The sequence below is a fragment of the Thamnophis sirtalis genome, unplaced genomic scaffold (assembly GCF_051295495.1).
Source record: "Thamnophis sirtalis isolate CommonGarterSnake01/CBP01778 unplaced genomic scaffold, rThaSir2_p1.2 scaffold_13, whole genome shotgun sequence".
Classification (NCBI taxonomy): Eukaryota; Metazoa; Chordata; class Lepidosauria; order Squamata; family Natricidae; genus Thamnophis; species Thamnophis sirtalis.
This window is the reverse complement of record NW_028261393.1, coordinates 39,674,333-39,688,274: the sequence shown is the minus strand read 5'-3', so window position 1 is coordinate 39,688,274 and position 13,942 is coordinate 39,674,333.

Below are 13,942 nucleotides of genomic sequence, written 5' to 3'. Positions count from 1 at the left end.
AGGAAAGTTCTTCCCTTCAAATGGACCTGAAAGCAGCCAGCTGTTTTGGCCTGTTTAAAATTCACCAGTGAATTTTACTTCTAACCTAGAAGTAAAGAAATATTGGATAAGAATAAGAAAGTGGCCAGAGGAAAATAACCAAACAACAAATAGAGTTAAAATCAAAACTATTTTTTGCTAGGCAGGGAATTATAATTTTTTAAAAATCCAATACATAATACTACACATAACAACAGTGGTCAGAATTGTTTATGCACAAAATTGTGTTTCTTGCCAGAAGTATGCCTCTTGATGGAATAGTGGTAAAGAAAGTGCTAAAATGGATAAGCTGACAATGGAAATAAAAGATCAAGAAGAAACTGAATATTATTTGATTTGGAATCTATGGTACATCAACTGGTTAGAGAATAGAATCAAAAGACTAAGGAATCATTAGAGAAAGATGGAAGAATGTATAATGTTAAAGTATGATATGATGTGACAAACATGTATATTTAACTGTATGTATATATTTATATAACTATAAGAACCACACAGTATGTAGATTAGTATATGTTGCTAACTTCTACTTTATTTTATTTATTTATTTCATCAAGTATGAATTAGATAACAGATATAAGTATAAACATGGTTTTGAATACATGAAATGGATACGAATAAATGGGGACATTAGGACAGGGATGGCAGGCACATTGGTGCGCTTATGCACACCCTTTACAAACCTCTTAGGAATGGGGTGAGGTCAACAGTAGAGAGTCTAAGGTTAAAGTTTTGGGGGGTTGGGGATGAAACCACAGAGTCAGGTAGAGCATTCCAGGCGTTGACCACTCTGTTGCTGAAGTCATATTTTCTGCAATTGAGTTTGGAGCGGTTTACCTTAAGTTTGTATCTATTGTGTGCTCATGTGTTGTTGCAATTGAAGCTGAAGTAGTCATTGACAGGTAGGACATTGTAGCAGATAATTTTAAGTACTACACTTAGGTTGGGTCGAAGATGGCGAGGTTCTAAGTTGTTTAAGCCCAAAATTTCAAATCTGGTGGCGTAAGGGATTCTGTTGCGAGCAGAGGAGCGGAAGACTCTTCTCATGAAATATATCTGGACTTGCTTGATCGTATTAATGTCCAATATGCAGTGCGGGTTCCAGACAGATGAGCTGTATTCGAGAATTGATTTAGCAAAGGTTTGGTATGCTCTGTTAGTAGTACAATATTACCAGAGAAGAATCTATGCAAGATTAGGTTAACAATTCTTTTTTTTTAAATATACTTTTTTATTTTCCATTTTCATAACATACAGTCACATGTATACTATTACATAGCTAGTATCCTATTGTATTAAGTAGTAATTACATCAGTTCCTCTTGTCATCAATGCCCAGAAAGATAAAAACCCATTATTAGCTCTTCTGCTCTCCATACACCTCTTTCTTCTACCTCTCTCCTATCTCCTTTCTTCCCTCCATCATCCTATCCTACTCTACTTCCCCTTCCTATCTCCTTCTCCTCTCTCTACATTCCACTCCTCCTTATCTTCCTCATCTTCCCCCCTTACTCTCTCCTATCCCTCTCTTCCCATCTTTCTTCTCCCTTCTGTTTCCCACTCTTCCTCTCATTGGTGTATTTCCGCTTCTGAGCAAACTCCAATCTATGTTGATGGTATTTATGCTTCACATAAGGTTAACAATTCTTAATACCTTTTGGCAATGCTGTTACAGTGAGCTCTGACACTTAGATCATTAGATATGAGTATTCCAAGTTCCTTGACAGTCTGGAGGTCATCTACGAGGTCATATCCGCTCAGCTTGTATTTTGTGTTCTGATTTTTTCTGCCTATGTGTAAGACAGAACATTTGTTGGTTGAGATTTGGAGTTGCCAATTTTTGATATGTATGTATATAAAAAGGGAAGAAAAAAAAACAATCTGTATGTATATATGAGATATACTGATACCGAAGCATTGTAAAGATGAAAATTGTGATATAAAATGAACAAAATTGCTTAATAAATAAAACAAAATAAAATTGAAATGATGGAAAATAATCCCTCAATTTAGATTTATCCATTTATTCTTCAAATCAGCCTTCGGCAGCCTGGATCCCTATCCAAATATATATCTGTAGGTGGAATCTATATTGAGATATTATTGCATTGTGATAAAATATTAAATTAACCAGAATTCAAAAGCAGCTCTAATGAAATATGATAGCAATATAGCCCAATGGCCATTAAGGACAATCTGATAATCTGATGGTTCTTAATTGAAGTGTGTTAATTTTCATATTTAAATATCATTATGATAAAATATAGCTGAACTGCCAAGATTATGGTTTGTGGTAAAATGATCAACTGAAATTACAAGGGGAAAAAAAGAAAAGCATATGAGAACTCAGTAGGACATATTACTCAATAAATATATTTGAAACTATATGGATAGGCTATAAAAAGATAAATGATTTTGTTTCATTTATTTGTTTAAAAATTTGTGCAAAATTTAGTCCTTGATGTATGACCACAATTGAGCCTAAAATTTTTGTTGTTAACCGAGACAGTTGTTAGGGGAATTTTGCCCCATTTTATGACATTTCTTGCCACAGTTAAATGAATCACCACTGTTGTTAAGTGAGCAACACTATTGTTAAGTGAATGGCTTGTTTGAAAGAAGGTTGCAAAATGGAATCACATGACCCCAGGACATTGCAACCGCCATAGCAATGAGTCAGTTGCCAAGCATCTGAATTTTGATCATGTGACCATGGGGTTGCTGCAATAGTTGTGCAATAGTTAAGAGCCGAGGTGGCGCAGTGGTTAGGGTGCAGTACTGCAGGCCACTTCAGCTGACTGTGATCTGCAGTTCAGCGGTTCAAATCTCACCGGCTCAAGGTCGACTCAGCCTTCCATCCTTCCGAGGTGGGTGAAATCAGGACCCAGACTGTGGGGGCAAGTTGCTGACTCAATTTGCTAAAAAAATTTGTAAACCGCTTAGAGAGGGCTGAAAGCCCTATTAAGTGGTATAGAAGTCTAATAAATAAATAAATAAATAAATAAATAAATAAATAAATAAATAAATAAATAAATAAATAAATAGTTGTGTGAGAAAGGGTCATATCACTTTTTTCAGTGCCATCATTAACTTTGACCAGCCACTAAATGAAATCTTGTAAGTTGTGGACAACCTATATATTGCTTCTTCTCAAAAAAAATGCTGCATTGTTGATCATGCAATTTATGCAGCAATTCAAGTCCTGCATTAAAATGCATGTGAAAACATAGTACGAAACATAAATGAAGCCATAAAATCTGTCTGTCTGTCTGTCTGTCTGTCTGTCTGTCTGTCTGTCTCTCTCGCTCTCTCTTGCTCTGTGTGTATGTGTGTGGGGGGGTCTGATCCAACGTAACTCTAGAACGCCTTGAGCAATTTCAACCAAACTTGGTACACAGAGTTCTAACTCTCTGGAGAAAAATACTGTGGATGTAAGACATCCCTAACACCTCTCGGAGGTGTGTGTTCTGTTAAGATGCAGTCTGTTGTGCCTTACAATGGCCTCTACTGCACTGCTATAAAATGGCTTCTATTGTACAGTGCAGTGGAGTTGCCATGATAACAGCTTCACAGTACTCCACAAGGGGGGGTCCCTTTAGTAATGGGGGAAATTCCAACATTTGAAATTACGTATGGTCCAGACATTTCACCCCTATAAATAAATACCCGAGAAACGCCGTGCTATCGGCTAGGAAATAATAAAGCAATAATGACTGAAAAGCAAGAAAAGTTACAAATATCACAGCAGGCAATACCTAATTACGGGGGAATAAAAGAGCTTTCTCCAAAAGTCTTTAAACATTTTCCTGTTTCAAAAGTAATGGCAATCTATGATTGAGGAAAAGTGTTTGTATCCAAAAAATGATCCTGGGTTAATGTCCTGTTTGGATTTTTAGGGAGCGATGCCTAAATTATAACAGTGATATAAATGTGTTCATAAACTCTGTAGATCTTTTGTGAATTTCTTGGTACAGTTTCTCTATCCACTGCCTGCTGAAAGGTAGTTGCTTTAACTTTATATTCTTTTGTATTGAGTAGTTATGCAAAGCAGTATTACCTTTTGGTTTGTCCTTTGAAAATAAAGAGAAACTGAGAGCATTCACCTAAAATACTCTCTTGTCCAGCCTCCCTTAAAATAAATGGAGCACACTGCTCCATAACTTGATGACCACATATCAGCCCACTACATTCTGGCACCATCTAGATCAGTAGTAGGATTCATTTTTTTTACTATGAGTTCTGTGGGTGAGGCTTGGTGAGCAAGGCAGGAGAAGGATACTGTAAAATCTCAGTTCCCTCCCCACTCTAGGGAAAGGATACTGCAAAATCCCCATTCTCTCCCCACTCCAGGGAAAGGATACTGTCAAATCCTCATTCCCACCCTACTCCAGGGGAAGGATACAGTAAAATCCCCATTCTGTCCAGATCAGCTGGGACTTGAAAGGCAGAAAATAGATGGGGATGGTGCCACTACTGGTTCTCCAGGACCTGTCAGAATCTGCTGAATACCACCTCTGATCTTGATATGTTACATGCATCCATTGCTTTTAAAGAAAGGGTAGGGACAGTATCATTGTCTACTTGTGACTGCCTTTTAAACTTTTTTTTTGACTGTTGGTGAAGATGCTGAGACTCTGGAAAGAATGCAGAGAAGAGCAACAAAAATGATTAGGAGACTCAAGGCTAAAACATGAAGAAGAGTTACAGTGAAAAGAAGGATTAGGGATGACATGTTACTAATGTTCCAATATTTGAGGGGCTGACAGAAAAATGAGGGAATCAACCTATTTTCCAAAGACCAGAAGACAAGACAAGAAACAATGGATAGAAACTAATCAAGGAGAGAAGCAACCTAGAACTAAGGAGAAATTTCCTGACAGTGGAATGGTTTACCTCCAGAAGTTGTGGGTGCTTGCTCCATCAATGGAGGTTTTTAAGAAGAGATTGGACAGCCATCTGTCTGAAATGGTAGGGTCTCCTGCTTGAGCAAGGGGTTGGACTAAAAGATCTCCAAGGTCCCTTCCAACTCTGTTATTCTGTGCTCTTGAATGGGACAATTTCTAGATTTCCCAGCTAAGGATTGGGTAGTTTCTGCAAAGTATTTGGAGAACATTGATTGGGGAAGATTATTGTATTAGATTATTGTATTGGAATGTTCTCAGTCATCCACATCATGGATGTTTCAAAGGTGCTTTTCAAAATGCAACTGGGGACTTTCTTGGTTTTGTCATTGAAAATGATTCCTTTCTCATCCAAGAAGAACCAAACTAAAGAAGCTTCTTGGATGAAGAAACAAGATGTTTTCAAGCACAAAGCCAAAAAAGTCCAGTTGCCTTTCAAAAAAATCTTTAGGACTGTAATGGAATACATGATGTAAGTCAAAAACACTATACAACTAACTTGAGATCTTATTTTGGCCCATTCACGCCAATAATTGGGACAGTTGAGCTCCTAAAACCATGATGGAGAATCTATGGCATCCAACTCCCTGCTCAAATAGGAGACCCTACACCCGTGCCAGAGGTGGCACACAGAGACTTCTCTGTGGGCACGTGTGCCATTGCCAGCTGCTCTTCTGGTTTCTGGTGCACACATGGGTGCACACCAGCTGGTCTTTGTGGGTGGACGGAGCACCAGAAAACGTCCCCAAAATGGCCAAAAACCAGGCACATGGATTCTGGTTTGGGCACTCCGCACTTGGTGCCAAAAAGTTTCACCATTACTGTCCTAAAACAATGGTTGAAAAACTCTCAATGTGACTCTAGACAGCTTAACTTTCACACTCAAAATTGGTAGAGTTGTATCACTTTGGTTTAATCCTTTTCTACATTTCAGGATAAAATTGGCTGCAATTTATTGCACGTGTTACTTTATGCTTCCTTTTTGTTTGCTGGTTGATCACTGTAAATCCACTTTTTAGAGCCGAGGTGGTGCAGCGGTTAAATGCAGCACTGCAGGCTACTTCAGCTGACTGCAGTTCTGCAGTTCGGCTGTTCAAATCTCACCGGCTCAGGGTTGACTCAGCCTTCCATCCTTCCGAGGTGGGTAAAATGAGGACCCGGATTGTTGTTGGGGGCAATATGCTGACTCTGTAAACCGCTTAGAGAGGGCTGAAAGCCCTATGAAGCGGTATAAAAGTCTAACTGCTATTGCTATTGCTAAGTGTTAAGTAGTATCCATTTACTCTTCTACAGTGTTGTGTGGACCTTTTGGAAAACATTCTTTTAGTTAAAGTTCTCTTTGGAAAAAAAACTAGATAGAAAGTTACTTTTTGCTAACTCAAATAGTTGGCTCTTGCTGCCGTCTGCTCCAGACATGGAAACATTTATTATATGGGAGTTTTGTAGAGGCCTTGTGTATGCCTCACTGTTTTTTTAAAAAAAAATCTCACTCCTGGTAACTTGCTTACATTTTTCTTTGCCCAGCCCTATCTGAAAATACTAGAGATTGAATCTAGGGTCCACTGCAGAAAAAGCACATTATGCACTATATGCTACAAATATCCCAGCAATTCTAGCTGTGAAATGGTGTCTTAATAACCAGACACTGACACACATGTGCTTAAGAGACATGAGATAATCATGCCGCAATTCCATTTTTGAGTGCTTGAGATGGAATCAGGTGGACCCCCTGAATTTTAACATCTCCCATAATCTTAGCAAACCCCCACCCCATGCACAAAATGAAATACAAACAGAGTGTGGAGATTCTCAGTCATCCAGGTCATGGTTGTCCCAAAGGTACTTTTTCAAAAGGCAACTGGATTTTCTTTGTTTGTCCTTGAATGAAGATGTTTCACTTCTCATCCAATAAGCTTCTTCAGTTCTGAACCAGTTTAAGTTGCAGAACTAAAGAAGCTTCTTGGATGAGAAGTGAAATGTCAAAAGAAAGTACATTTGTCTCTTGGAAAAGCACCTTTGGGGAAATAAAGACAGAGCACACGTTATAAATGGATGGGTAGAAAGCAAAAGTAAGGGGATGCGGTGGCTAAGTGGCTAAGATGCTGAGCTTGTTGATCAGAAAGGTTGGCAGTTTGGCGGTTTGAATCCCTAGTGCTGCGTGACAGAGTGAGCTCCTGCTACTTGTCCCAGCTTCTGCCTACCTAGCAGTTCGAAAGGATGTAAAAATGCAACTAGAAAAATAAGAACCATCTTTGGTGGGAAGGTAACAGCATTCCGTGTGCCTTCAGCATTTCATCATGCCACATGACCATGGAGACGTCTTCAGCGCTGGCTCTTTGGTTTAAAAATGGAGATGAGCACTGCCCCCTAGAGTCAGGAATGACTAGCACACATGTGCAAGGGGAACCTTTACCTTTAGAAAGCAAAAATTCCACAAATTAGAAAAGACGATCAGAGACCTCAAAGATATTCTGCACAGCCAAGGTGGATGTGTAGACCCACATCTCCCAGCCTTAGCCATTTTAAGATGTGTGGACTTCCCAGAATTCCTCAGCCAGCAATTAATTATGCCATTGGTCTCTATCATGTCAGGTGCAGAGGGCGGGTGAAGCCACTTTGCCTCTTAAATTTGTCCACCCACTTCTATGAATTTCAAAGGGACTGCTGAGGCTTCTTTGGATGCTTTCAGGCTGAGTTGCAGGCTGGGTTTTATTCATTTACTATTTGTTTGGATACCCATGCTTTGCTATGGAACTATGTGATCGGGCTTGATAAATTGACAGTTAAAGTTGAATATTAATGAGTAATTGCTATCTGCCTTTCCTCTCCCCTTCTCTCCCTCAGGCTTGCCTCACAGAAGCCTCTCCTCTCCTATTCCCCTTCTCTCCCTCATACTTGCTCCACAGAACTCTCTCCTATCTTATCCCCTTCTCTCCCTCAGGCTGGGCCTATTGATCCTCATCCCAGTCCCCAGGCTGGATGAGTCACGTGCTGACCACGCCCAAGCCCAAGTGGCAGTTGGAACAGAGTTCTTTTCAGATGGGGAAGGGGAGTAGAATGTCTAACTCCTTAGCATCAGAGCGTGATGATGATGATGGTGATGATGACAACAACAACAATAGCAGCAACAATGGCAACCAAAGCAGGCAAGGTCATAGAAGATGATGGAATAGAACTTGAGAATGAAGAAATGATAAAGGTAGTAAAACCAGAAGAAGGCTACAAGTATTTGGGGATTTTAGAGGCCTCTGACCTAATGCATAATAAAGTCAAGGAATTAACCTCAGCCAAGTACATTCGATGAATTAGCAAGATATTAAAGTCCAAACTGAGTGGAGGAAACATTATAAAAGCGATAAATACCTGGGCTATACCTGTAATTTGATACTCCGCAGGGATAATTGACTGGACCCAGATGGAGTTGGACAATTTGGACAGAAAAATAAGGAAGCTTATGACAATGAATCATGCTTTGCACCCTAAAAGTGATGTTGACCGATTATATCTACCAAGAGCAGAGGGTGGTCGAGGACTCCTACAAGTAAAACAGACTGTGGAAGAAGAAAAGCACAGCTTGAATGAATATATCCAGAGAAGTGAAGAACCAATGATTAAGGAAGTAAATAAAGGAGGCCTTTTAAAGACAACTAAGTCAAAGTGAGCTGAAAATTGGAAAAACAAAGCTATGCATAGCCAATACTTGAAAAGTATTGAAGGCAAAGCTGACCAAAAGCTAACTTGGAACTGGTTAAGATCAGGAGCACTGAAAAAAGAAACAGAAGGCTTTATTTTGGCAGCTCAAGAACAAGCCTTAGCCACAAACTGCATGAAGGCAAAAATTCAACATGTTACCACCAACAGCAAATGTTGCCTCTGTAATGAGAAAGACGAGACAGTCGACCACTTGATCAGTGGGTGCAGCAAAATTTCACAAACTGACTACCTACAATGCCATGACCACTTTGCTAAGATCATTCACTGGAAATTGTGCCAAAAGTTTGGATTTGAGTACAGCAAAAACCACTGGGAACATCAAGTTCAGAAGGTTTTAGAGAATGAGAAAGTCAAGAACTTGTGGGACTCCAGAATTCAGACTGACAGGCACTTGGCCCACAACACACCTGACATAACAGTAGTTGAAAAGAAAAAAAGTATGGTTCATTGACATTGCAATACCTGGAGATGCACAAATTGAAGATAAACAGCAAGAAAAAAATCACAAAGTACCGGGACTTGCAAATTGAAGTTGAGTGACTGTGGAAAAAGAAATCGTATGTTGTCCCGATTATAATTGGAGCCCTTGGAGTAATACCTAAAGGGCTACCTTGCTATCTGGAAATTTTAAATTTATCAGTCTTGAACATTCTGATTCTACAAAAAACCACCCTACTTGGAACAGCTTATATCCTCCGATGTTCCCTTAACAGTTCCTAGGTCCTTGGTTAGGACTCGAACTGTTGAGCTACCAACCAGCCCCAAAGACTGTGAATCTCACCAAAGACCAATAGCAACCTTGCCAACAACCTTCAAATTACTCACAGGCATTATTGCAGATAACATTATGGATCATTTGGAAACAAATAACATCTTGCCAGTAGAGCAAAAGGGCAACAAAAGAAGGAGCAGGGGCACAAAAGATCAGATCCTAATTGATAAAATGATATTATAAAATTGTAAGAACAGAAAAACGAACTTGAATATGGTCTGGATTGATTACAAAAAGGCATTCGACTCATTGCCACATAGTTGGATCATAAAATGCTTAGAAACAACTGGCATTAGCAAAAATATTACATCCTTTACTGAAAAGGTGATGAAACAGTGGAGAACTGAGTTGGCAGTAGGGAATGAGAACTACGGAATGGTTAATATCAAGCGAGGAATCATAGACAGCGCAATACCAGGTGATAGCAGGGTTGACGAGAAGGAATATGAAAAAAATCGTGAATTACCAGGACTTAAAAATCAAAATTCAATGATTATGGCACAAACCAGCAGTGGTAATTCCAGTGGTAATTGGCACACTGGGTGCTATTCCAAAAGCACTGGAATTACATTTAAAAGAGTTAAAAATTGACAAAATCACCATCAGTCAAATGCAAAAAGCTGCACTGCTTGGATCTGCACGCATATTACGAAAATACATTATGATGTCCTAGGCCCCTGGGTGGGGCCCGACTAGTATTCAATGCCAAATCCGGTGAAACAACTGGCCGCTGTGATACAATTGTGTTGTTCCGAATAATAATAATAATATAAGAAATACTAATGCACTGATGGTCATTTCAATTTCAAAAAATCCTTTCTAGGCGAGCACCTAGAAGCTAAGAGGAACATATGTGCCAAATTTCAAGTTTGTAAGCTTTATGGTTCTGGAGATTTTGTGATTTTACGTGAGTGGTATTTTAATTTACTATTCGTCCCAGCGAAAGAAATTAAGTTGAAAGTTACCAGGCTGCAAAGCCTTGATTTTGAAGGCTTCTTCTGGATCGCCAGGTAAAAGTCTTGCTGAAAAGGAAAAATAATAGCGGCCTCTCGCCAAGATCAGGGGTAATTTTGGTAACTTTAAGACTTGTGGACTTCAACTCCCAGAATTCCCCAGCCAGCATGGCTGGCTGGGGAATTCTGGGAATTGAAGTCCACATATCTTAAAATGGCTAAGATTAGAACTGGCCTAGCAGGAGATCGAGCAGCATTGCTCAATATGTTGCTTTTTATTAATTTTAAGTTCAGAGAGCTGACAAAAGGATCAAAGAGAACTGTCAGCTTCTGAATCAACCTTTTAAAACTCCCATTTCTGTCTCCTGGGCCTGGGACTAGCAAACCTTTCTACTTATGCATGAACAGCTGTTGGGAATGAGCAGAATTGGGGTGTTCCATCTGCGGTTATCTGTCCTTACAGGTTTTCTTATCTCTCAGGTCGTTTGCAGTGGACAAAGGTTGCACATGCAAACCAGACCAAGAATCACTTCACATGGAAGACTGGGGTGGGTTTTTTTTTAGGGGAGAGGTGGGCTAGAGGTTTATTTATTCCATTATCAGGAGGAGCTGCTGACTGTGACCAGGTTGTCACAACAACCAGCCCTGATGCAAAGCTGTTCTGAAAAAGTCTGAACCTCCAGCGTCTAACCAGCCCCTTAAGCTCTCAGCAGATGCTCCGCTCCCATCCAGCCAATCACAGCTGAGCTGGGAAACCATGACATCATAGTCCACAGCCAGTCCAAAACCTGACTGTTGAGTTTTCCGTGCTATTCCTGCTCCCTTTTTTAAAAATGCATCCTCTGTCGTAAAGCATCTTTATCTGTGTGAAGCACAGCAAAGAAAGCAAAGAATAAAAAGATTTAAAAAGAACCCCCCCCCCCAAACATAATAATCTTTCAGGATTGCTGATCTCAGGATTTGTGTGGCTGGTAGGTTGAAAGGATGTGCATCACAGATGCCAGAAGAAAACAGTGAGATTAGGAAGAGGACCTTTATCCTTTCCCCTGATTTATTAACTTTTTTTTCTTTCTCCTTTTTCATCTTATAAGCCAACCATTGTCCTGGTTTATTTGCATTTTCAAAAAAAATGTCTTGTTGATTTTATTTGATTTGCCAGGTCTTCATTTAAAATTAGATTCAACTTAATTTTTGGCAGGTCCATCAAGTTCTTAATTTTTTTATTTTGTGGATTTTTCTGTAATTCTTTCTCCAACCCTCTTATACTCTTCTTCCAGCCTCTTTTATGTTTACCTATTCTGTTTATTCCTTTTTCCTAAAAATGTCATTGCCAGTCCTCTAATATATGCTTTGCTAGTATCCCACACATTCTGTAGTGACGTATCCTCTTTTGTGTTTTCCTTTATAAGCAAAAAAGGTCAGTTCTTTTTCCATATACTGCTGGAAATTCTTTTCATTTAACAGTTTTTGATTTAATGTCCATCTCATTCTTTTTCTCTGCCCCTTCCATGTCATTATTATTGGATTGTGATCTGTCCGTGTACTCATTTCTATGTCAATCGTGTGTTTCAGCTATTAATTCTTTTGACATCCACATGTCTATTCTTGACCACGAAATATGCCTATTTGAATAAAACGTGTATTACTTTTCTTTCGGGTATCTTCCTCTCCACACGTCTTGATCTTTATTCCTGAAGTTTGTTGGATCTTGCTAAGATTTCTCCACAACTCCGATGGGTTGCAAGAAGAAACAGGAATGCTGCTTTATGTGCTCAGAAATATTCTCCCCATTTAACCTTGAAGGGGCTTGCAACATGCTTATGTGGTTTCACTAGACATCGTGCAAAATAAGAACAGTAAGAGTGGCTTCTAACTTCATTTAGAAGTTAGAAATGAAGGTACGCCTGGTGCGCCAGTTGCGACCCTACCTGAACCGGGAGGCCCTCACAACAGTCACTCGGGCCCTCGTGATTTCTAGGCTGGAATACTGCAATGTGCTCTACATGGGGCTGCCCTTGAAGAGCATCCGGCGACTTCAGCTAGTGCAGAACGCAGCCGCGCGAGTGATTGCGGGTGCACCCCGATTCACCCGCATTACACCTATCCTCCGCGAGCTGCGCTGGCTACCTGTCGATCTCCGGATGCGCTTCAAGGTGCTATTGATCACCCATAAAGCCCTACATGGCAGTGGATCTGGATACTTGAGAGACCGCCTTCTGCCAATTACCTCCCTACGACCTATAAGATCTCATAGGTTAGGCCTCCTCCGCACTCCATCGGCCAGCCAGTGTCGGCTGGCAACCACAAGGAGGAGGGCCTTCTCAGCAGCGGCCCCGACCCTTTGGAACGAGCTCCCCGTAGAGATTCGTACCCTCTCCACCGTCCAGGCCTTCCGCACAGCCTTGAAGAACTGGCTCGCCCGTCAGGCCTGGGGATAAGGACCATTACCCCGCCCGAATGTTGTATGCATGTTGCGTATTATTTTTATTATGTGTTGTCGTCTTAGTGTTGTATTCCCCCCTCCCTGGTTTTCTGTGAGCCGCCCTGAGTCCCCTCAGGGAAAAGGGCGGCCTACAAATAAAATCAATTCAATTCAATTCATTTGGATCTGCAATTTTCTCAGCTCTCTAGGTGGATGGGTGGGTTTAGAGTTAAAGTTGAACATTAACTCTAAATATTAGAGTTAACACAATATTCTCCTTTTCTCCTTAGTTCTAGGATGATTCTCTCCTTGATTATTTTCCATCCATTGATTCTTGTTCTGCCTTCAGGTGCTTTTGAAGAATAGGTTGACCTTCTCTTCTGTGTGGCAGTCCCTGCTATAATGTCTCCCCTAGTCTTTCTTTTTATTAAACTAGACATACCCAATTCCAGCAATGTTTATATGTTTTAGCCTTCAGTCCCCTAATCATCTTTGTTGCTTTTCTCTACACTCTTTCAAGGTCACAAATACTTCATTTCCCAGAAGACCAAGTGCTGAGGTCTCTCCTCATTGGCCTTCTCTGGCCTTCTACCAACTCCAATTCTTTTTCTTTGACACATTTCTGAGCAAAGCATTAGGCAACAACCTTCCATCTTGGACAGTAATGATTGTGTTATCCATGTTAACTAATATGAACAAAAGGTAGCCTTTCTCTGCTTTGTTGTGTGCCTGACTTAACTGATATGCACACAAGCCCAGGAAGCACCAAAGGAAGTTCCAGAGAGAGATTGGCAATCATGGACATCTTGGTTCCTATATCTAGTGCAGCTCTGTCTCCTGAAGAACATCAGAAGAACTGATTTGGATCAAGAATACATCTTCCTAGTCTGGAACTTCTAGTTTCCAGCATTTGGCAATCAAATATCAGATATTGTTATTGTTAGTTGCAAAGTCATGTCCGACCCATCTAGACCCCATGGACAACATTCCTCCAGGCCTTCCTGTCCTCTACCATCCTCTGGAATCCATTTAAGCTCACACTGCTTCAGTGACTCCATCCAGCCACCTCATTCTCTGCTGTCCCCTTCATCTTTTGCCCTCAATCTTTCCCAACATCAGGCTCTTCTCCAGTGAGTCGTTCC